We start from the raw sequence: 25,401 nt of genomic DNA on the forward strand, positions 1-25,401 counted from the left end.
AAGCGAGATAATTGGTAATATCAGGGAAAAAGCCTTATGGCAGTTTTTAATAATCTGATGCAAAATTTGTATTAATAAAGCATGCTCATTTTTTCTTTAAATTGTTATTAAAATTTGGTGGAGCAGAATATAGCATAGCACCAACAAATATATTTATTAAAGTACTCTCTTAAAATAAAAAAAATATTAAAGAATGTTTTCAGCAAGGAAATAAGTCAATATATCTATAATTATATCATCATCTTCTTTCGGCTGTTCCCGTTAGGGGTCGCCACAGCAGATGATCTGTTTCCATTTCTTCCTGTCCTCTGCATCTTGCTCTGTCACATCAATTACCTGCATGTCCTCTCTCACCTTCCTGTTACCTGGTAGCTTTATCCTTAGCATCTTTTTCCCAATATACACAGAATCCCTCCTCAGCACCTGTCCAAACCAATGTAATCTTGCCTCTCTGGCTTTGCCTCCAAACTTTCCAACCTGGGCTGACCCTCTAATACGCTTATTCCTGATCCTCTCCACCCTTGTCACACCCACTGCATATCTTAGCATCTTTAACATCCAGCTCTAACTCCTGCCTTTTTGTCAATGCCACTGTCTCCAACCCGTAAAACATAGCTTGTCTCACTACCCTCTTGTAGACCTTCCCTTTCACTCTTACAGGTACTCATTTGTCACAAATCACTCCTGACACCCTTCTCCACCCACTCCATCCTGCCTGTACTCTCTTCTTCACCTCTCTTCCACACTCACCATTATTCTGAACTATTGATCCCAAGTATTTAAACTCATCCACCTTCACCACCTCTACTCCTTGCATCCTCACCATTCCTCTATCCTCCCTCTCATTCACAAACATATAGTCTGTCTTAGTCCTGATGGCCTTCATTCCTCTTCTCTCTAGAGCATATCTCCATCTCTCCAAGGTCTCCTCCACCTGTTCCCTACTCTCACTACAGATCACAATGTCATCTGCAAATGTCATAGTCCACGGGGACTCCTGTCTGATTTCGTCCATCAACCTGTCCATCACCATTGCAAATAAGAAAGGGCTCAGAGCTGATCCTTGATGTAATCCTACCTCCACCTTAAACGCATCCGTCACTCCCACCGCAGACTTCACCACTGTCACACTACCCTCGTGGATATCTTGTATCACTCCTACATACTTCTCTGACACTCCCGACTTCCTCATACAATACCTCAATTCCTCTCTAGGCACCCTGTCATATGCTTTCTCTAAGTCTAAAAAAACACAATGCAACTCCTTCTGACCTTCTCTGTACTTCTCCATCAACACTCTCAGAGCAAACATTTCATCTGTAGTGCTCTTTCCCGGCATGAAACCGTACTGCTGATCACTAATCATCACGTCCCTTCTTAATCTAGCTTCCACTACTCTTTCCCATAACTTCATGCTGTGACTGATCAATTTAATCCCTCTGTAGTTACTACAGCTCTGCACATCACTCTTATTCTTAAAAATTGGTACCAAAACACTTTTTCTCCATTCCTCAGGCATCCTCTCACTTTCCAAGATTTCATTAAACAATCTAGTTAAAAACTCCACTGCCATTTCACCTAAACACTTCCATGCTTCCACAGGTATGTTATCTGGACCAACAGCCTTTCCATTCTTCATCCTCTTCATAGCTATCCTTACTTCCTCCTTGCTAATCCATTGCACTTCATGATTCACTATCCCCGCATCATCCAACCTTCTCTCCCTCTCATTCTCTTCATTCATCAACCCCTGAAAGTACTCTTTCCATCTGCTCAACACACTCTCCTCGCTTGTGAGTATGTTTCCCTCATTATCCTTTATCACCTTTACCTGCTGCACATCTTTCCTAGCTCGGTCCCTCTGTCTAGCCAATCGGTACAGGTCCTTTTCTCCCTCCTTAGTGTCCAACTATTCGTACAACTCTTTATATGCCTTATCCTTAGCCTTCGCCACCTCTCTTTGCCATACACCTCATCTCCTTATACTCCTGTGTACTTTCTTCATCTCTTTGACAGTCCCACTTCTTCTTTGCCAACCTCTTTCTCTGTATACTCTCCTGTACTTCCTAGTTCCACCACCATATCTCCTTGTCATCCTTCCTCTGTCCAGATGTCATACCAAGCACCTTTCTAGCTGTCTCCCTTACTAGCTCTGCTGTAGTTACACAGCTATTTGGTAACTCTTCACTGCCACCCCGTGCCTGTCTTAACTCATCCCTGAACTCCACCTCACAATTACCCTTTTTCAATTTCCACCATTTGATCCTTGGTGCTGCCCTCACACTCCTTCTCTTCTTCTTGATCACCAACGTCATCCTACAAACCACCATCCTATGCTGCCTAACTACACTTTCCCCAGTCAACACTTTACAGTCTCCAATCTCCTTCAAACTGGCTCTCCTACATAAGATATAATCCACCTGTGTGCATCTTCCTCCACTCTTGTATGTCACCCTATGCTCCTCCCTCTTGTTAAAATATGTATTCACCACAGCCATGTCCATACTTTTCGCAAAAATCCACTACCATCTGACCTTCTGCATTCCTTTGTTTAACACCATACCTACCCATCACTTCCTCATCCCCTCTGTTCCCTTCACCAACATGCCCATTGAAATCTGCTCCAATCACCACTCTCTCACCCTTGGGTGCAGTCATCACCACTTCATCCAACTCACTCCAAAATTTTTCTTTCTCATCCATCGCACACCCAACTTGTGGAACATATGCACTAACAACATTCATCATTACACCATCAATTTCCAGCTTCATAAACATCACTCTGTCCGACACTCTTTTCACCTCCAAAACACTCTTAGCATACTGTTCCTTCAGGATAACTCCTACACCATTTCTCCTCCCATCCACACCATGATAAAACAATTTGAACCCACCTCCGATACACCTAGCCTTACTCCCCTTCCATCTGGCCTCTTGCACATACAATATACCAACCTTCCTTCTGTCCATCATATCTGCTAGCTCTCTCCCTATACCAGTCATACTGCCAACATTCAAAGTTCTGACCCCCACTACCGCAGCCCTAGCTTTTCTCCTCTCTTCCTGCCTTCAGCCTTGCCTTCTGCCTCTTCTCCTCCTTCGGCCAAAAGTAGCCTTATTTCCACCAGCACCCTGTTGGCTAACAGTACTGGTGGCGGTCATTGTTAACCCAGGCCTCGACCGATCCGGTATGTAAATATTTACTGCTGTCCACATGAATGATTTGGCAAAGTTTTACACTGGATGCCCTTCCTGATGCAACCCTCCCCATTTTTCCAGGCTTGAGACCGGCACAAAGAAATGCACTGCCTTGTGCATCCCCAGTGGCTGGGTTATCTATAATTATATATATATATATATATGTGTGTGTGTGTGTGTGTGTGTGTGTGTGTGTGTGTGTGTGTGTGTGTGTGTGTGTGTGTGTGTGTGTGTGTGTGTGTGTGTGTGTGTGTGTGTGTGTGTGTGTGTGTATTTATACAGCTATTTTATATATATATATATATATATATATATATATATATATATATATATATATAATCCTAATGATGTACTGGGGGGGTCATGCTTTCCAATGTTCATCCAGAGTTTTTCTCATTTTTGGCCTACCCCTGTTTCTCCCCCCCTTCACGTCATCTAAAATATAATTGATGGGGTCAGGGCAACATATTCAGGTATACAAAATGTTGTAGCTGTGTAAGAGGCAAACATGTGAGACGTTTATTTTAGAGAGGTATATGAGTTGACAGCATCACTGTGATGGTTGCCAAATGAAAGAGAGTAATACTGAGAGGCACAGGTTTTGTTATATCAGCCATATTGTTGATGGGGCTATGATGCTGTCTACTTGTTAGGTGAACGTACCTTTTTTTTGGATGAGGGGACTGCATCAGGCCATTAAAGTGATGTTTTTTTCTACAGGTTACACCTTAAGTTAAGTGTAATGCTGGACAGCTTGTATTATTATTTAGACTGTTGTTTGTATTTTTTAGAGGTGCAGGTATGTTTCTGTTACACTTTACTATGCTGTTTACTTACTGTTGCATTGATATATTTTGTTCCATAACTGTAAACACTGTGTACTTTCCTGTGTGTTAACTTGTGGTGTGTGATATCTGTTTTTCATTCCATAACAACAGAAATATGATGCCTAAAATTATTAAAGGCACATCCTCGCAGAAGTCTCATTTTTTCAGATGCTCAAAATAAGATGATACTACAGGACCTTCATCTTCATGGTGGATGGCTCCTTGCTGCACATTTCTTTGACGTACCTTTCTGTGACCATGTCTGGCAGCTGGTGGTCAAGGATGTCAGTGCTGTTGGTGGCCAGGTCCATATATGTAGAATGGTCTGGCAGAGGACAAGTGACTTGATTCATGAAGCCAAGATCTGAAAAGAGGCTGTGGCATGGGAACAGAGGACAACTGTTGGTGGGCCATCTATCAAACCACCAGTTGCAAAGGCAGAAGAGTTCTTGACATCTATCAGGACTTCAGGCAGCTCATCAGAGTTCACAATGATGTACTTGATGTCAAGAAAGAGCTGGAGCAGCCCTCGGGTATTTCCACTAGTGATGCCCCAGTTATGCCATTCAAATATTTTTACATCCACCTTTACAAATGATAGTCATATATATGCTTATACTACCTTTCTCACATGTGGTGTACATCTAGCATTGAGGTCCAGTGATCGCCTGCACATGATATGGCCATACTTGAATGTATTAGTTATCTTTAGTATTTACTGAAATTAAAGCACATGCATGTGTTGTAGTTGTGGTATTTTGGCATAAGAATTTTTTATATATAAAACTGCAGCTGTCTTTTGTCAACTAATGTTATAATTGAGATATACTGGTAATCTACACATTTGAACTTGTTCTATAATCCTACCCTGACACAGAAAGATTAGTGCTGCCACTTGTATTGAGAAATAACAAACAGCAAGCACTGTCAGGTGGGATTTTTTTGGTTTATTGCTGGGATGAACATGTCTCTATCACCGCTGTCCTAGTCACTAGTATTATTCATTACTCTGTAGTGTGGAAAATTAGTGTCTGCTTTTCTCACTGTTTTCTAAGCTCCCACTTTGAACTGCTTTCCTCTCTCATTCTGTACGTAATCCTCCCCTCCTTTACCCTGTATTTCTGAACACCCATATCTACTCTCTTATCTTACTACCTTTTCCACTTTTATTCCCTCCCCCTCCTGACTTTGTTACCTTACTACCGAACCTGCTCTTTCTAACCTTGTTTTGTTTCTTTTTTATTTTAGTTTTCTTCAGCCTATAGCCTGCCTGCATTTAGCTAACACTGCTCATCTTACACCATTCTCCACACCACCCTCTGCAGATTTCAGCCCCTTGGAAGGTGTGGAACTTGGAAGTGCACATCAGCTCCATTTAAATAGTGCTGGTGTTTTTTTCCCTGCTGTACTATAAATTACTATCTAGTCTAAAGTGCTTAATTTAGCAAGGTCTGCACACACACTGAGCCCCCCAAGCCTGCTTCTTTTTTGTCTGCATTCCCTTACCAGCTTGTCTTCACAATCGTTTATATTTTTTATTGCTACACACTTGATGTAGAAGACCTAATCGGGCACTAGATGACAGTGTTGCCTGCAAAAACCTAATTCTCATACTGTTGCACATTTCAAAGCTGTTATTATACATTTTTGTATTTTTAACTTTGTTTTTTTTTGCTTTCTCCTTCTCTGCTGGTGCATGCCCTGCTAACCGCATGCTGTATTTCAACTGTTTTCTCACATATAGTTAAACACACCCAACTTAGCCAAATAGTCCATATGCTACATTTGTCCCCAAGCTTAGACAGTGTTTTTACCTTTACCTGCGGCCGTATTTACTGGTACACAGCACCTTTCTATCAACTTTCACCAGCCCTAACCCTCGTACTTTTTCTCCTTTTCACCCTGCACTTTGTCTCTCCAACATACCTGCACACTGAACATACCTTTTTGTATGATTGTTTTTCTTTGTGCTTCCTTTAATCAGGTCATCCCGCTCCATTCGCCCTCGGTTTGCTTGGGCTCTCTCTGCTCCCCTACCCTACCCTACCCCAATTACCACCCACCCCCACACTCCTACACTCCTCCCCTTCTTCCAATCAGCCAATCTCTCACACTCAACCAATTAGACCCCTCCCCTTCAACCTACCTCTCCCCACCCAACTTTCTATCTCCTCCCACTCAACTACCATTCTCCTTCTCTTAAACTTCTCACATCCTGTACTATCCATTTTACCAATCAACCTTAGCCCTTCTCTGCAGATTACTTACCTCTCTTATTTCAAAACATTTTCACTACTTCTCATTATTCTATTCTAAAACGCAACTTACTCACCACAACACTCAATCACCTTATACTTCCCTCACTATGTCACTACTTTACTTTACTATCCCTCTCCTCCTATCACTGTCTACATCCTATCATACATCTCTGAATTTCACATCACCAACTCCTACCTTCTCTCACAGTTACCACTCAGTCTGTAGCCCACCCACATTTCTTATCTTACCATACCTATTCCCAATTTCTCCTTCCAACCTCTTTACAATAAAAAAACAACCTTAATGTATCTCTTTCCAATTTTATAACACATAGAACTCCCTATACTCTTAACCTACTCTCCCCAGTACTTGGCTTCTTTGACTCACTACTTCTGGGACAACCACTCTGATTCACTACTCCTGGATGGGGACATACACCCCACCCCAGGACCTAATTCATCCACCTCTCTCTATCACCCCCTACCCTTCCGCATCACTCACTACCCCAAGCACTTTATCTTCCATCTAAATCTCTAACTATTTTTTCTCTAAATATCTAAAGCATTGTAAACAAAATCCCAGCATCACATGCCTGGCTCCATCTTAACTCTTCTGACATCATTACCCTGTAAGAAACATGGTTAAAACCCCACATCTCCACCTCTGAAATCCTACCCCAGGATATAACATTTATCACGTTGATAGAACAAACAAGAAAGGTGGAGGCATAGCCATCCTTTATTCCAACCAACTTACTCTTTCTCCACTCCCTACTTTCTTACCCAGTTTTGCCCCTGCTGAAATCCTAGTTGTAAACTGCCATCTCAACCCTCACAAAAAAATTGCCATTGTATCCAGTTATATCCCCCCAGGTGACAATATCCCTATTCTAGAAAGCTGTCTCTCCTGGCTAACCCAACATGTTCCCTATGAAACTATTATACTTGGTGGCGTCAACATTGATTGAACTTCACTATTCCCCTCTTCTTCAACTCACAGCCTCAATCTATTTGGTTTCCACCAACTTATATCCTCCCCTACCAGGACAAACAAATCTCTACTACAGGTTCCATAACGGATTGGATCCTTACTTCTGACCACAGTCTCTATCATAGCCCTGGCATCCTTCCCAACTCACTCAGCGACCATTCCCCTACCTATATTTATTGAACTTATAAACATTCTCCCAAATAACACCATTACAGAGAATGTCATAATCTAACTCAATTTGACCCGATTAAGTTCAGCTCTATACTGTTCAACATCAACTGGACCTTCCTTCATAACCACCCCCTTAATGACACAGTAGCTACTTTCACAAGGCATTCCTGATGTTCTCAACTCTTTGGCTCCAACCTGAAAAATTAAGGTAAAATCAAACTGTGCCCCCTGGCTCACTAAGCAAATACACTCTATTATGCATCAGAGGGATATTGCCTGGAAAACCTGACTCAAAAATAAACCCCCTACCTTACTTCAACATTGCAAACAACTTAGGAACTTGAGTAAAAAAAAATGGTCATTAAAGAAAAAAAAAGAACATTCTTTAACTCCAGCCAAAGTAGCCCACACAACAACCCTAAGAAATTTTGGAATACAGTTAATAGTACCTCACAGTCCCCCTTCCCCCATTACTATCTCCTTTCAACCTGTTACCACTGCATTCATCAAAACATAACTGAACAAACTCAAAGCTTGTTTTCTCTTAGTTGATAAATTACCCCCCAATTCCTCAAAATCACTGCCAATTCAATGGCTTATCCTGTATGCATCATTCTAAATCACTCTATTACCAAAGCCGTTGTCCCTGACATTTGGAAATCCTTTTTCACAACCCCTCTCCACAAAGGAGGTTACTCCACAGACCCATTCAACTATCACCCCATTGCCTTTCTCTCCCCACTCTCCAAAATTCTTGAGAAATGTATCCACACCCAACTACTTAAACATTTGCTAGATAACAATTTTCTTGCTCCCACCCAACATGGATTCAAACCCAACCACAGTACATCTACTGCACTACTCTCTTTCACCCAAAATGTATCAGAAGCCCAGGATAATAACTTCCTAGTTTCCTGTCTATTCATTGATCTTTCAAAGGCTTTTGATACAGTCTCTCACCCCAAAATGCTATCCAAACTTTCTGATCTCCACCTGTCTACCCATTCTATAAACTGGTTCTCTAGTTACTTATGAAACAGACAACAATCTATATGCTGGCAATCGGTCACCTCTCCATTTCTACCCATCAACACCGGTGCTCCCCAAGGTTCCATCCTGGGACCCCTCTTGTTCAATATCTTCCCTAACATACTACATACCACTACTAACCTCTCTACACTCTTACAATATGCTGACGATTCAACCCTTATCACCACTGCCCACAGTATCCCAGAACTCCTTGCACATACCCAAGATATCTTCACCTTCATTGAAACCTGACTCACTGATAATCAATTAATATTAAACCTAAAAAAAAAGCTTCTACTTTTCCTTCCAAAAAATGATTCATCTTAAATCCTCTTTCTCTATTATCTCCTTAACAATACTAACATCACACCTGAACCCTATACTACCTTTACTTGGTGTAACTATCAATGATGAACTAAAGTTCGATATGCATATCAATCACTGTATAAAGAAAACCAACCAAAAACTTGGACTTCTGTACCGTAATCATAAACTACTCTTACCTTCCACCAAACTCTCCCTTGCTGTATCTCTCCTCTTACCCTGTCTTCTGTATGCACCTCCAGTACTCATTAACCTTCAAGTAATCTCTCCTCTCCAAACTAGAACAAACCTACCACAAAATAGCTAGATTTGCCTCCAACCAACCATTTAAATCACACCACTGCCATGCTCTTAAGTCTTTACTCTGGCCTGAATTCCATAAACAACTACTTCTTCCACAATTACACATTACACACTTTATACTCTACAACCCTACAGCCTGTCCCTCCATCTCAAACCTAGTATCACTCTGTAACCCCCATCGCCAGCTTCTCACATCTGACAAAAATCTTCTTAACATCTACAAACCAAATAAAAATGTTGGTAAATCCCTTTATAAATTATCTGTTACTCATACCTGGAATGCCCTCCCCTATAATATAAGAATTATCCCCCATAAAGCCCAATTAAAACTCGAACTTAAAAACTACCTGCTAAAGACCTGGTCCTGTCCTTGTCAAACTCCTACTTGACATCTTACTGCTCTCCTGTTAATTCTATCTCCTGACTTTCTGCATGCATCATATTTTTCTATTTGTCTTTCTAATACAACTATTACTGTAGACCTATAACCTGATTCTTGTAAATACTGCTGTACATAGACTTATTGCTGAAACTGGTATATATTTCTACATGTGAACTTTTTATTGTTATTCTATAGTAACACTATACAACTTGTACACAACTCTGTAAAATGGTGATTTCTTATTTTCTGTGTATAACAACCTCATATTTTTACCTTTGTAAATATATCTCTGTCTTTATATTATGAAATGTATCTGGAGCTTTTCTCCTCGGGTCTCCACTGAAAATGGGCCCCTGGCTCAGTTGGACCAACCCGGTTAACAAATAACAATAAATAAAAATATAGATCTATATCTGATTATTGAAGTTCTGAAACTTCAAAATTCATATGGCCAAGACCATATGATTGAAGTTTCAGAACTTCAAACATTAAAAAAAAAATAAAAACAAAAAATTTTATTTTTAATGTTGCACCACCCATGTGGGTGTCTGTGCCCCCCACACCCTGTGCTAATTAAATATACCAACTCCACGATTGCACTACATTGCAAAAATGGGTAAATTTCCCATTCCATGCTGTACCTTGATATCATTTCATAACGTTTGAAGTTTCAAAACCTTTATCATATGGTTATATGGTCCTGACCATATGACTTTGGAAGTCTGAAACTTCAATAATCTGATATATAAATTTATTCTTGCTATTACCTCAGGTGTCACACACACACACTTCACCTATGAAAGACATGCCTGTCTGTAACCCCCTCACCCCACACATACTGAACAGATGATGATGATGACTGTGCTCTGCCCTTTGCACAATCTGTAACTTAAAGTTGTTTATGTTTGATGCACATAGTGGCCAGGCAATACATGGGTAGGCAAGATCTGCTTTTCCTGTGTGCACCCAATCATTTGAATGTGTGCTAAGTCTGCTTATGTTCAATGGAAGGAGGCCATAGTATCTTAAACATGGTCTGAAAACCCTATACCATTAGGGGCAACATCTGGCAACATTGGCAGCAGCCCCTTCTAGTACATTCTCTTGCAGATACAAATTTACAATAGCTGCACCAACCCTTAACATATTTAAAAAAGTGTTCTGGTGGCTGAGTGCAAGCATATAGGATAATAAATAAATACTAGGTGATCAGAGAGCAGAATCAAGTCCTTTATCTTGTGTCCATGAGGTAAAGATCTTAACCATTATATCAATATATTATATTTTAACTAAACTGAAAGCTAAAGTAAGTGCAAAGTGTTTGTGAGTGTTTTATACACTCCTTCATGCTTTTTTTAGTTCATTGGTATACAGCATGACTTATTATATGGTCATCAGCATACACGTCTGCTAACTGTTGTTTTCAAGCCATCTATATCATGTTGGAGTGATTCCTGAATTGCTCACGCTTTGCCCATCTCTGCTCATCGTGCAAACAAGGTTAGGGCAGCATGCTCGGTTTCTTTAATCCCTGCCATTGTCTATGAAGTAGCTGTACACTTGAAGCATACTGCTTCACATTGCCTGTTTAATCACTGTTTTTCTGCCTGATGTATCTCTGAGTGCAATGGCTTTACTCAGAGTAAAGTGCATGCTTGTGATTAACAAACCATTAAAAGTATCAAATATATCTGAATTATCCATAATTTGAATGTGTATTCAAGTCTTTGTCCACAAATGTACTGGTACGGAATGGTAGAGTTTGGGCTAGAATCTATATAAGCACAACACTCATATTTCTAAAGTGACATTAACCACTCAAAGCTTAACGAAACACAGTATCATGAGTCTTCATTTTTTTCAAAAAGATCAGTATAGTACCACTATTAAAAATCCTAAATAATGCACTCCTGTGTCATCATCTATATTCTGTAAAATTATTTTCTAGGTTGTTGTACGGTTTATGGACTTCTTTGTAGAAGAAAAAGCATGACAGTTTCACAGAAGTAAAGAAATATAAAGTTTCTTTCATTAAAAGCCATGATCCATAAACATAAGATCATACGAATGAAAAGAAATGATAACCTCTTTATTGATATCTGTGTGATGAAAATGCCTAAGAATATACATATAGCTGAAAATTATTGCTTAGCGGAAACAAAACACGTATCAGAAGGAGGAAGAGAAGGAGGCAGGAAGAATGATTGATTATTTTATTTCACAGTCAACAATGCAATTTTCTGAAATCGCAAAAGTAAGTATAAGGAAGGTACAACAGAATATGCTTATTTTTGCAAATACATGCAAACTGGACTAATATTTTTGTTAATGTTTCATAATATTTGTCCTTCAAACAGCAGTTTTAATAGATCAAATTCAAACTGTAATCTGAACCATGCAGTTACTTTTTTTCTTTTTTCAGTTACTGTCCCTATTGTTATTATTAAGTATTATTTATTGTTATATTAAATTTGTTAACCAGGATAGAATACTAATCAGATATTACTAGTTTCAGTCTCATCCAGGGTAGGAATAGAGAGATGTACATTTCAGGGGGAAAAACAAGCTTGTGAGGACATCACATGGCAATTGTATACACTTTCATACCTCTCAATTGTCCAGATTTTCCCAGAATGTCCAGATTTTTCCCTCATATCTTTGGTTTATTTCTTATAAAATATGTAGTTTTCTCACAAATTACTGGGATGATCTGAGGGCTGAAGTTACTAAATCATGACATACATTTGAGTTTCAGACTTCATATTCTTCAGAAAAATGTATGCTAAGACAAATCCTGTTATTCTAGCAACTTTCTAAGTTTATAAGAGCAATATTTAAAATCTGCCCTATTTTTGGGCCTTTGTCCCCCCTTTATGTCAGAATTTGTCCATATTTCTTGTGCTAAGAGGTTGAGAGATATGACACTTATTAATAGCAAAACAGGATTGAAGAAGTAAACAGAATATTATTATACAATGCTTACAATAAGATAAAAACAAAGTGAGCAATATGATGCTCAAAGTTTTAAGAGGATTAGAAATGTATAAATTCATCAACAGGTTAGAAGTATGAATGGTAGCTATGGTGAAGTGGAGGGAGAATTACAAAGATGATTTGAGAACAGTTCTGTGAAGATCTCTCTTGTTCTTCCTTTTGGTCTATCTCACTCTTCATTGGCCCTTTAGTTATCATGTTTTTATGCATCAGCCCAGCAGGGATACCATACCACATATGAGTTGCAGTCTTGTTTCTGTTCATATCTACTGATGACTGGGCAGGGTACATAAAAGGCTAACTGAGTTTCTCAAGGGAGCACTGCAGAGCTGTCAATCAGCAGAAGTAACAAGAAAAGCTGGACAATGAATGAATTAACTACAGTGTTTTATAATCAGTGCAGTTTGTCTTACCACATGTCTGAATATAAAGCAAATAAAAAGTTTCACCTATGCTTTATCTAAATTAATAATTAAAAAAGGGAATATTTGGTAAAAAATATTAAGCTTTTCAAGTAACTAAAAGCAATGCATAAATGAAGAAAAGTTTGGGGTAAAGTGAGTGTCTGCCTTCAGCTTCCCACTCTTACTTCAGTCATACTTTTATTAAAATGTTTTGTGTCATGAGAATATATACTGAAATTTCAATTCCAGCTTGGCTACATCTAATATTTAAGGCTTAGAGTTCACAAGAACAATCCAGGAAGACATGCCCTGATGCACATTATTTTGCAGATTATTGTATGCCTTGTCATCTGTGTGATTTTAAAGAAAGCTGTTTCACCGTGCTTGCTTTTCCTATTTTACTTAATTTCATAAAATACTGTGTAAGTTTGCCATCTTACTTATCAGAAGTCTTGTTACTTATTATAATCACTTTTACAAGTGTGTCTTTCTTGGTTAAAGTTAGTAAATCAATACTCATGTATAATTGCTCAACCATAAACACGCACGCACACACACACACACGGGGTACCATTTCTATATCTTTTTCAACTCATCCATTTATTTTGTGTCTGCCTTCCAGTCGTGAGGATTATTTTTGCTGAGGTATTGTATTAGCATGTATAATTGATACAATCAGCATTTAATGTATTTTTCAATTTTCTGGACCTGGAGGTGCATCCATGCAAAATTCAATAACTGTCTCAGACATTTCAGGCCTTTGCAAAAATACATAAATATTAAACTCAGGAAAGAAACAATCAATTGCCTCTACAAATCTACTTATTCAAATCTCTGGAATTTTATTTCCTCAAAATGTATTCCCCAGAGTAATCTGTTGCAGACTTTGTTGGGTCTGTTGCACTGCTTTGAAGATGTCTGACATTTGTTTATTTGAAGCTTCATCATGAAGTTAATTTTATGCTAATGTTAACCAAATAATTATTCTGATTTTATCCCACACATATTAACAGATATCTGTTAATTTATTCCCAATTAGAATTCATAGTTTAATAAAAAATTACATTCATTAAAAAATTACATAACAGTTGTTGATTATTAATAGATTCATTTGCATATTTAATTTCAAAATTTTATATCATCTCCAAATAAGCTATTAACTAGCCATGGTATTTGTTTATGTGCATCTTATATACTGCATTTACTTATTTATGCATTAACAGTAAATTAATTATTCATTGAGGCATTTTTAGCCATTACCCAACCACAAGGGCAAAGATGTATCTGGGCATTTCAGAGTAGCCAATCAACCAGCATACTTCTGTGAGATGGGCTGATACTAAATTAACTGAACAAACCACCCTATACATATATGAAGAATGTGCAACAAGCCATATAGCAACCAGCTGTGCACCCCAAACCCTGGATCTGTGAGGTAACATCACTAACTGCTGTGCTATACTGTCATCCATATCACTTTTCCAAGGTCAATACCAAACCATTTACTTATTGCAGAATAAATTAGTAAAATTCGATCATTGCTGCAGGGTTATGATTTCTTAATTTTAAAGCCATATGCATTTTAAAATACTATAAAATTAATTATATTCTTTGAAGTATACGATGCAGTTAATAATTAGTTTGTGCTATTGGATGTCCAACCTGTGAGTCTTTGTTTCTGAACTTGATTTGAACAATAAGTAATATCGGGATGGTATTCATACTCTTGCACTGCATGAAGGAGCAAATTAAGCATATAAGTGGTGATGCTACACCTATATGCAAAAGTAATACGTTTGAATCAGCAGCAGTGGTTTTCACATATGTGAAGCTAGTGAAAAATTACTCACCTAAACTGTGCAGAGATGAAACTGTGTAAATGTGGCTAAGATGTATGCAGGGATGTATGTTTAGCTTGTACATGTATGTAACTGCTGCCTGCCTTTGTAAGTTCTTTTATTATTTGGTAGTTGAGAGTCAGGAGTAGTAGACATACATGCAAAACCATCAAGGAAGGCCTCCAAGAAGCAGGAATGCCTACCTCTAAAAGATTATAATATCTTGTTTGCACATTGTAAATCTGTTTAGGCTCCCATTTATAATGTTCCATCATGTTTCTGATGGTTTCCCCAAATAAAGCTTTTCCAACAGGGGACTCCAGAGATAGGGAGCCTTCATCATCAGAGGTCACTTGACCTGGAGAATGGATCTAAGAAGAGTAGGCCATGGAGGGCTCATCAGAGCCTAAGCCTGCCTCCACTTCCTCAGAAGTAGATTTGAAATGTCTGTTTGGGGTGTAACAAGAGAAGGAGCAGATGACGCAAAAGATGGAGGCTTGAGTACCATTATGGCCTTAAACAACCCTGGAAGAAACCCATCCACACCTTTTACTTGGACATCTTGATAGTGCAAACATTTTTAGTTTTCTGGGTTTTTTCTTTTTAGGTGTGAAATCCATTTTCACAAGATGCAAAGGTTCTGACCCCCTGATGTACCTTAATAAGTGACCCTGGAAATACCTCTCTAACTAAAATTTGCAGTGTACCCTTGAGTACTTTGCATATAATTATACAGGGTCTCCCCCTTCTCAAAACTGTTGATAACATCAGTCATTCTGGGCATGTGAACTTTGGACACCATACAGGCCTGTAGCAGGATCACACTAGTGGGTATCAGAGATGGCATCGGGCATACCGCAGGTTCTGAGACCTCAGCAAGTAAGTCCAAATCCAACTGGGTAGGCATAATGTTGGGCTTAGTTCTCTTAAATTTCTTCTTCTTCAGTATAGGTGGGATTTCAGAGGTGGAAGGGTCCTCCATCTTTGTCTGGGCAAGGCACTTAAGACACTGGGTTTCCAAGCACATAATGAGGAAAGAAAGTCATGTCCATAAAGTTTTCAATACAAAGGAGTGTCAAATTGTACAATTCTTATAATCATGCTTTGCACCTAAAAAGAAGAGGCACTGGGAATGAAGATCCTTGTAGGGAGTCGGCCAACTACAATCACACTTTCACATGCTATCTGATATTTACTAAAGTGCTAATCAGCAATACCTGAAAGAAAATAAAGGGGGGATTCCCCAAATGAGCACTTATCGGAACCAGTGAAGGTCAACAGTACCAACAACCACAGGTAGAACAGACTGATGGCCACCGGTCTTGCATTCTGACTGATGGCAAGATAGTCTGAGGTTTTACCCTCATAATTCCACTTAAGTCCCCCTACCTCTGTAGGCTTAGGTCATAAATAAGACATATGGCTCTGTGGAAAGTTTTGGCTTTGGTACCTAGACTGGATGTCCAGGTCATTTGTTAAGATAAACCAACAGTTTGGAATATTTCTACAGTGATCTACAGAAGGACATCTTTGTGAGTTTTCATAGTCTAATGGAGAGCATTTCTCTGCACTAACACCATGAAATGTCAGTACAAGAACATGCATGAATCCAGGCTCAGCACTGCGGGCTAGCAGATTACAGCAACTTTGCTATTCTGCAGGTGTCCTTTTATGGAGACCAGTGCATGGCTTTTACAAGTATGGAAGGGGGCAGCATAAGAAAGTAGGAAAAATGGGGAGGGAGAAGACATGGGGAAATAGGTGGGAAAGGATGGATAATTTTCTTTTTGATAGGGATAGTCCCCCCCTTTTTCTGAAATATATTTAATGGAAGATGGTGAAACAGAATGGGTAGTAAGGGAGAGCACAAGGGTCAAGAAAAAGAAAAGAGTACCAACAATAGCATATAAATACAGACAGCATAGACAAAGGTTGTCACACAGTATGTTGGGTTCACAAATGGAAGAGAAGACAGACAAACACAGGATGAACAAATGTTGAAGGCAGGAGTTGTGGAAATGTCTAAGGCATGGGTTTGATACAAAACCATGGATGCACAAATGATGGCTGATGAGAAGTGTGGAGAAAAGGGACCACCACTGTTGTTATCTCTGCATGAAGACCCACAGATAGAGTCTTTCCTATGGGAGCCCGAGTGAGCAGACCCTTAGTATTAAGGCATCAAGGCCTCCAGTGGCTCAATGGTCAGTGCCAACTGGGACAGCAAGTCTTGCACCCACTGCAATAGGCTTTGAAACATGCCCTACCACCTCTCCACAGCTCTCTCAGCTACAGCCTCCACCAATTCCTGGAGCTGCTGGGTGTCAAGGGTGCTTCACTGCAGGCTGCCCACAGGGGAAAAGCCACTGCTCCTTCCCAGTAAAAGGAAGGACTATGATGAGCAAGGTGTGGTGATCTTTCCTGAACAGTAGAGGACTGCAGCTATGGTATCCCAGAGAAGGGAGTAAAAAAGAAGCCAAAAGTTAGAGAATGCAATGATTATTAAGTTATAGTACTAGCTATTATCAGTGTTATTCTCAGTAATGTTATAATACCAAGTAATATGACTTATAGTAGTAACATGCTTAATACAATAATCTGTTTATTATTAAACTTTTATCACACCAGTATATCTTCTTTTTCCCTGGTTAGGGGTCACCACAGCAGATTGCCTGTCTGCTCATGATTGGCAGTGGAGTTTTACAGTATCAAGTTACCAGCCCAGCACCCAGCCTTCCACAGAAGGCACACACATGCATGCACTCACATCTAGGGCCAATTTAGAGCGTCCAATCCACCTACAGCATGTCTTTGGGATGAAACCAGAGCACCCAGAGGAAACCCATACTACCACAGGGATGACATGCAGACTGCATGGAAGGCACCCCAGCCGAGGATCAAACTGGAAAACCTCTTGGTGTGAGGAAGCAACACTAACCACTGCACTACCACGGCCACCCTTTATCACACCACTATATATGATATGCATATATCAAATATAGGAATCAGTAAAAGTAATGTGTAATATAGTTATGGTAATATGGCATAATCAAATAAATAATTATTTTTACTACTAAATGGTACTAGTTTATTTATTGGCACAAGGATTACTAATGGGATTAAGGGACCAACAATGCTAGTGAAAGAGGCTAAAGTTGAGAGAAATTACATCCTCTGCTACAGAATAACACAAAAATGTGAAAATGGAATTAACAACCTTTCAAGCATTAGTTACAAATTATATCTGCAATGGTATCTACAGTTTGATATGTCAGCTTTAAAATATGACTTTCTCATAGTAGCATTCATCTAATTGCAGTTGAACTGCTGCATATAAACACTACATGTATTGCAAAGTGGTGTGATTACTCCTCCAGCTTACATTGTGAGAATTGTGCATTCAAGCAGCATGAATCTACCTAATCTAAAAATGCAAATATACCACTGATGGCTGTAAAGACTACCTGTCGATGGAAATGCCCTCTTCAACCAAGAAAATGTCTTGCATGAGTTATTCAGTTAGTAAGCTTCTATAATAAGCTACATATACTGGGCTTTCAACTGTCCAAATTTTAACACCTGATGAGGAGTACCTGCTGTTACTATAAGGGGATGACTATGATGCAGAGATTGATGGCACTGGATTTATTCAAGGTGGTGTGGATTCCGGCAGTGTGCTATGCCTTCATCATGCACATGCAGGTGGTACAGAAGGTCAGTGCTGTCATGAGGTATATGCTAATATGGCAAGTATTCCTTAACATAGCGAATGACTGCATATACATTTGCAATGTTTCTCCATCAGGTACTTCAGCATTATAAACAGCAGCACTACAAGTGCAAACAGCACATGGTGTGTATGGACTGTATTATCTCCAACCTGTAGTAATACCTGTGAGGCATAGGATATTGAAATACTTATTATTTGCTCACAGGTACAGTAGCAGGACAGACATCAATGACACAGTATGTTGCAGCACAACAGGCTGATGTTGATAGCAGAATGCTGTCGATAATAGGATCATAGGATGATAAGGAAGTTACTAGGCTGTTGGTCCTGAGGGCCTTATAAGCCTAGCCAAGAGTTTAGCCCATGTTTAGACAAGTCAACACCCAAAGCCCCTGAAAATAAATGCTTAATATCCCTTCCAGATATTCAAACCCTGCACCTACTGACATAACTCTACCCATTTGTCTACGTGGATATGACACCTTTATTCTTTACTCATGATAGCCTGAGGACAGTGGCACAGTTGCAAAGTGTACTGGCAGGGCCTCCTCCCACAAACAGGTTAACTTCATAGTGACACAGACTCACACATAGTGCATCATGAAGAAATGCCATTACTAGGAGGGGTGGAAACATCTCATAGTTCAAAACCTCTTCCCTGTGGACATGATGAGCCTCTAGAGGAAGACACAGTAATGTCTGAGGTTAAATTACCCAATATGCAGCCTGTACACAGGAATTCCAGGCAAATACCTCAATCACAGATAGGAACAGATGTGTTGTGAAAGAGTGCAGACACAGACTACTGCAACTATGAGTCAGGTAGAGATGATTAGAGTACTGCAGGGAATATGGAAGGAAATTCACCAGCACATGGGAATGGTGTAGGTCAGGGACAGTGCCATGATTATCCACAGATGGAGCATGGTTGCTCACATGGGATCCATATCAGCCTCTATTTGCACACTAATGAATGCTTATCAGTCACAGATTGCTGACAGTGGTGGACAAGGCTGAGTGCAGGTTTGCATGCATGGTGGACTAGTAGGCCATGCACCGTGGATGCCCAGAGAAAAATGTTGTATCCATGGTTATGGGTTCCTCCAAAAGTAAGACAGTTAGGCATCACCAGACTTCCCCACTACACGATAGGAGCTCTGAGTCAATGTTTAGGTTATGTATCACTGTCCTGTCTCAAACATTCCCCTGCATGTAGTAGGTCTTGCCATCATAGCAACTCATTATCAAGTTCACATGGAAGCACCTACTTCCAATCAATGGGATCATTCCCAGCAGTATCTTTGTGGGTATTGTGTATGAAACAATGCAAATCTGACACGTAGTAACAGCTTAGATAATTCATACTTCTCAACTGTACAGATTTTCGCAGATTGTCCAGATTTTTGCCTCATATTTTTGGTAATTTTTTCATAAAAATTGTGGTTTTATGGCAAATTAGTGGCAAATCATTAAAGACTGAAGTTAGAAAATAACGATGTACATTTGAGTTTCAGACTTCATACCCTTCAGAAAATTCATGCTAATGCAAAACCTGTTATTCTATCAACTTTCTAAGTTTGTAAGAGCAATATTTAAAAAAATGTCCATATTTTTGGGCCTTTGTCCCACTTTTGTTAATGGCTTTGTCCAGATTTCTTGATCTAAGAGGTTGAGAGGCATGGCAGATATCATAATACATACCTCAGCCAGCACAAGCACCGAAAAGTGTCAGGAAAAAATATACCAAACAACAAAGTAGTTAAACCTAGAACAGCCCAGTACATGACATCTGTGGTAAGGAATGAGAACACTTGCACTTACCTCCATGGTGAAGTAAACAGATGAAGAAGAAACACAAAAAAAGTCATAAAGATAAATTCCTGGTGGCAATAACAATGACATGTGAATACCAAGTCATAGCACCTTTTTGTGACATCACTAGAGCATTACATTTCTTCAGCATGCATCTGCAGAGAAAGATTGTGTTCTGGATATATGCAGTGCTACACATCCCTACACAATTTTACAAAATAACAACCCACGTCTGCTGGTATACCTGTGCCTGTGCCCACTGAGCATTGAGCAAATGATGATGGCTATGACTGTATTAACTATATATTTGCGCATGGTATGTATGGAGGAATGTTTAATTCTCCATGTGAGTCAACCATGCACCACTCAGCAAAGCCCAAAGGTGACAACATTACACGCACCACGTATTATCTGTGTGACTTTACACTCATATAGTCAATGTTATGGCCCATAGTTGACAGCTAGATGCTCCCACTTCATCTGTGCTGCAGTGTACTATGCATGACCTGCCTGAATGGGTGCCATGCTGCTGCTTTTGTTGGCTGGCCACCATCGATGTTGTCACTCATGCAGCAAATGATATAGGGAGCTGCAGTGCCACCATCAGTCAATGGATGTGGCAGCTGCACACCAGATCAACACATAATCAGGTTATGCAGAAAACAACAAGCTATGAAAATTCTGCAAGTAGTATCAGGGTCATAATGACCTTCATGTCTTATCTACACAATGTAAATTTGCTTTCAGCAGGCTGAACACTTTCTCTGTGATTATTTATGTCTGGGACAGGATGGTGTTAAAAATGTCCTCTGCTACTTCATGCAGGTCACGGAATGGTGTCATTTGCCAAGGTTCATGTGGTAGCCTGAGTCAACTGAAAAAAGATAGTGGCAAGTTGACACATGAAATAAAGGACAATGGTTGGTCAATAAAACCTTACTCAATACTTAGAGGACCAGCTACGAGGGAACAAAGTAATTTGGAGTGCACTTACTTACTAGGTATACCTATGGTATCCCACCATGCAGAAAGAGGTAGTACAGAAAACGTATGAGTTATATACAGGAATCATTTGTACTGACAGAATGTTGGGTCAATACACTGCTGATATAGACACATGCATCATATACTACCTGGCAGTTGATGGAATGGTAATTCTTCCCATTATACTACCTCTCCACTCCACATGGTCCAAGTGGGATTCTGATAGCCATATGGGTGAAATCTACAGCAGCCTGCACCTCCAGAAAATGTGTCATTATGTAGAAGAGAGCATTGTGGTGACACTGAGACATAGATAGATATGGTCATCCACATGAGCCAAGAGTACATTGAGGAATCGCTGTACGATCATCAAGGTAGAAGCCTGTGAGGTACCTAAGGCGTCTCCAGGTTTTCTCTGAAAGGTCCCTATGGCAAGCATAGTGAGAGCTATACACACCTTGGAATTCACATTACTTAGAAGACTAGGCATTCTCCCATTCCCACTCTCTGGGCCGTACAAGTTCACCAACGTCTTTATAATTTTACTGTCCATTCTAAATTAGTCAAGCATGTCCTGTTCCTCAAAGAAATAATAAACCACCCTTTACCTGTATCTCTTCCTCCTTGGAGGCTCTTGAATGCTGCTGCCTGTACTGGGCTGCAGTACAAAGGGAAGGAAGCAGCGCTTAGTAAGATACAGCAACACTACAGCAAAACATGGCATCTCTGCTGATTGCAAAATGAGTAGAAAAGGTGTGGCTTCTCTTTTAATAAGTTATCTGGGAACACACATTTGTAAAGGAAAATGTGACTCTGAATCTCAAATGGTGAGAATGGCTCCCTATTATAACATCTATTATAACACTATAGGCACAGCATTTGCATAACATTTCTCATTTAAATGTCATACAGTCATTTGCATTTCACATTTAAAATGACTTTTCAACTGCCATACATAGGTGTAACTTATCTCTATGAATCGCATCTTGCTTGCACTTGTGTGTGTGCAGTTAGATCACATACCCACTGCATGTGTGCATTTTCTATGAATACCGTGCAACATTTGCTCAGAAATTCTGAGTATTAAAATAGTATGCAGATGGCAGTGAATGTTCTTAAAGTGTAAATGATATGCCAAAAGTCATCACTTACCTGTAACATTTATAGCATAGGTATAATCTTCATCCCTGATTAACCAGAACTAAATTTTGCTGGCATGGTAATGCACTTACTTGTAATCTAGTGTGGGAAATGTTGCTGGTACTGCAAATGTACAAATGTTTGTTACATATCTTTCTTCAGATACTATAGTCCAAGATAAAAATTATGGAATAACATAATTTTTATTTCATGTGGCTGAATCAGAAATGCCATTTATGTGTAATAATGCTTATTTCCCTATTTATATAAGCTATAAATCATGATAGCATGTACCTGGGAGAGATATTATGGGCACAAGTATAGTGGCAGACAATATAATATCCTGACAAATAATTGTTTTACAGCCTCCAGCTATGTGAAAATCCAATGGCATGTCTACTACTAAAACAAGGATATAATACACTTATAAAATATATGCATATATTTTTATACCTTCTGAAGTTTAAATGAAAATAAATATATCAATATTTTGCTTTCATATGCAAAAGTTATGAAAGTAGAATATGCTTCTGAGATATAAAAAAGAAATACAAGACTGGATTTTCCACATAACCGTTGCACATTATGTTTTCCTTCTACTTGCACTGCTCTCTGATCTAACAATATTTCTGGCCATTAGACTAACCATGAACACAATATTGTTTTCCACAAGCTTTCTCTTTCCTTTTCTTATTTCAGTCCTCTTATCCCTCTTTCTAACTATTCTTATCCACTGATTCTCTCCTCCTCAACAAATGCTTTGAGCCAGATTCGGTAAAGTTTACACAGATATCAGTGCTAAAGTTGCTTATAACAATATAATATGTACATGTGCCACAGTGAACTCAGAATATCTTGGCGCACAAAGGAGTATCTCAGTAGTAATGGCACACCAAAGATTACCTTCAAGTAATCCATAAGTAATGAAAAAAAAAATCACTGTTAAAGCAAGATATACATCAACAAAGTTACGGAAAGATTATCACAATTCAAGCCGTAGATGAGGGTAAGGTGGTTCACACAGCCTATCTAGATCTCGCCAAGGCTTTCGACACCATCCCCCACTCTGGAATTATAGATAAACTCACTAAACTAGGTATAAATCCCTATGTCATAAGATGGGTTGCCAACTGGCTCACTGACAGAACCCACACTGTGAAAGTAGCAAACTCCAAATCTGACTTCAGACCAGTAATAAGTGGATTACCACAGGATTCAGTCCTGGGTCCTCTCCTGTTTGGTATCTACTTCTCTGAAGTACAGGCTAACACATAAGGTCTTTGGCTAATGAAGTTCGCACATGACTGCAAACTAGGAGCCATAATTCAAACTCCTAATGATGTGGACATCCTACGAAAGGGCCTTGCTGAGACAGATGCCTGGTGTCAAAGCCATGGCCTCAAGCTCAATGCCAAAAAGTGCATTGTCATCCCTTTTGGTAAAAACTCTGTACCCATGAACTACCACATAGGTGGTAGTCTACTTAACACCGAAAGTGTGATAAGAGACTTTGGGACACGGGTGGACAGTAGTCTCTCCTTTGATAATCACATCGCCAAAGTAGTTAGGAAGTCCTTCTATGTGGCACACCTCATCACAAAAGGTTTCTCATCCAGGAAAAAAGAGGTCATTGTTCCCCTCTACTCATCACTCATTAGACCCATTATAGAATACAGCGCCGCTTTTAATATGTACCTCACAAGACATCTACAATAACTGGAAAGGCCACAGAAATACCTCACAAAGAGGATTACTGGCGTCAAACAGATGACCTACACAGACCGTCTCAAAAAACTCCAGCTTTACTCCGTCACATATCGCCTACTCAGAGGTGATCTCTGACTAACATACAAAGCTATGTCAAACCCAGAGCTGATGGACATGCTCCACTTAAAGAAATCCCAATCTCTCCAGGCTACATGATCTAAGGACCTAAACCTTGTCACCACAATAAACAGAAAATGCTGGAGGGATAGATTCCTGTCCCAGAGACTTTCCATACTTTGGAACAAACTGCCTATCTATATCAAACAAAGCTCCTCATTAGCACTCTTCAAGAAAAATCTTGATGATTGAATGGGAGATAGGAAATTCATCCTGGGGATCACTTCTGTGGCTCGGCTCGACAGGGGCACAGGAAAATAATTTTCTTGGGTGGCAAAAGCCAGGCTACCTTTTTGCTAGGCTTATATAAGCCCTAGGGCCAATAGCCTAATACCTACCTATGAACCTATGATAGTGTTAAATACATATCTGTAACAGAATTTCTCCAGTAAGCTTAAGGACAGCTAATTATCCCAATGTAAGCTGTATGGCATTCGTAATATATATCTTCAGCAATCTCACTATGAAGGTTAGAGGTAACTATGGATATCTCCATAAGTCATTTGCTAATAAAATATGCTTGCTTGCACTTATAGATTCCAATGGAATCCATAACATTTCTAATAAAAAATTAATAAAGGTGAAGGGCAATTGTGGTCACATTTCCACAGCTAACATTTGCTAACAGTGGGTGTGAGACTTGTGTGAAGAACATAGGTAATGCACACACCCAAGGAACTTGGGAATTAGAAAAGCAGATGTGGGTTATGGGTGAAGGAGATGGACACACAAGAAGGATGTCTGAACAGGAAAATCTAAGGGAAAGTCAGAGTGGCATGGGCAATTTATTTTGTGGGATTATGCCCCCTTTTTTGTTTTTTAAGAAGAGAAGGAAAGTTGCGCATACAGAAAGAGGAGTAGGAGGCCTTTACAATATCCAATAGAACAAATATTACAACATATGACTGAAAAAAGATTGGAAACAAACAGTAAGGCTGGGTAAGTTAAACAGATAGCACACTGCACAATACAGCCAATGGAAAAAGTTGTCAAATAGAGTAGGGATGCACACCAGTTATGGTGAAATGCAGAAAAACATATCTACCTATGCACTATCACATTACAACATGTTAAAAACTGTGGGTCAGTCATACCTGAATGTGTATGACCAATGGCAGAGGTGTGTTGTAAG

Source organism: Protopterus annectens, chromosome 3.part1 (assembly GCF_019279795.1).
Source record: "Protopterus annectens isolate FY-2018-M chromosome 3.part1, PAN1.0, whole genome shotgun sequence".
Classification (NCBI taxonomy): Eukaryota; Metazoa; Chordata; order Ceratodontiformes; family Protopteridae; genus Protopterus; species Protopterus annectens.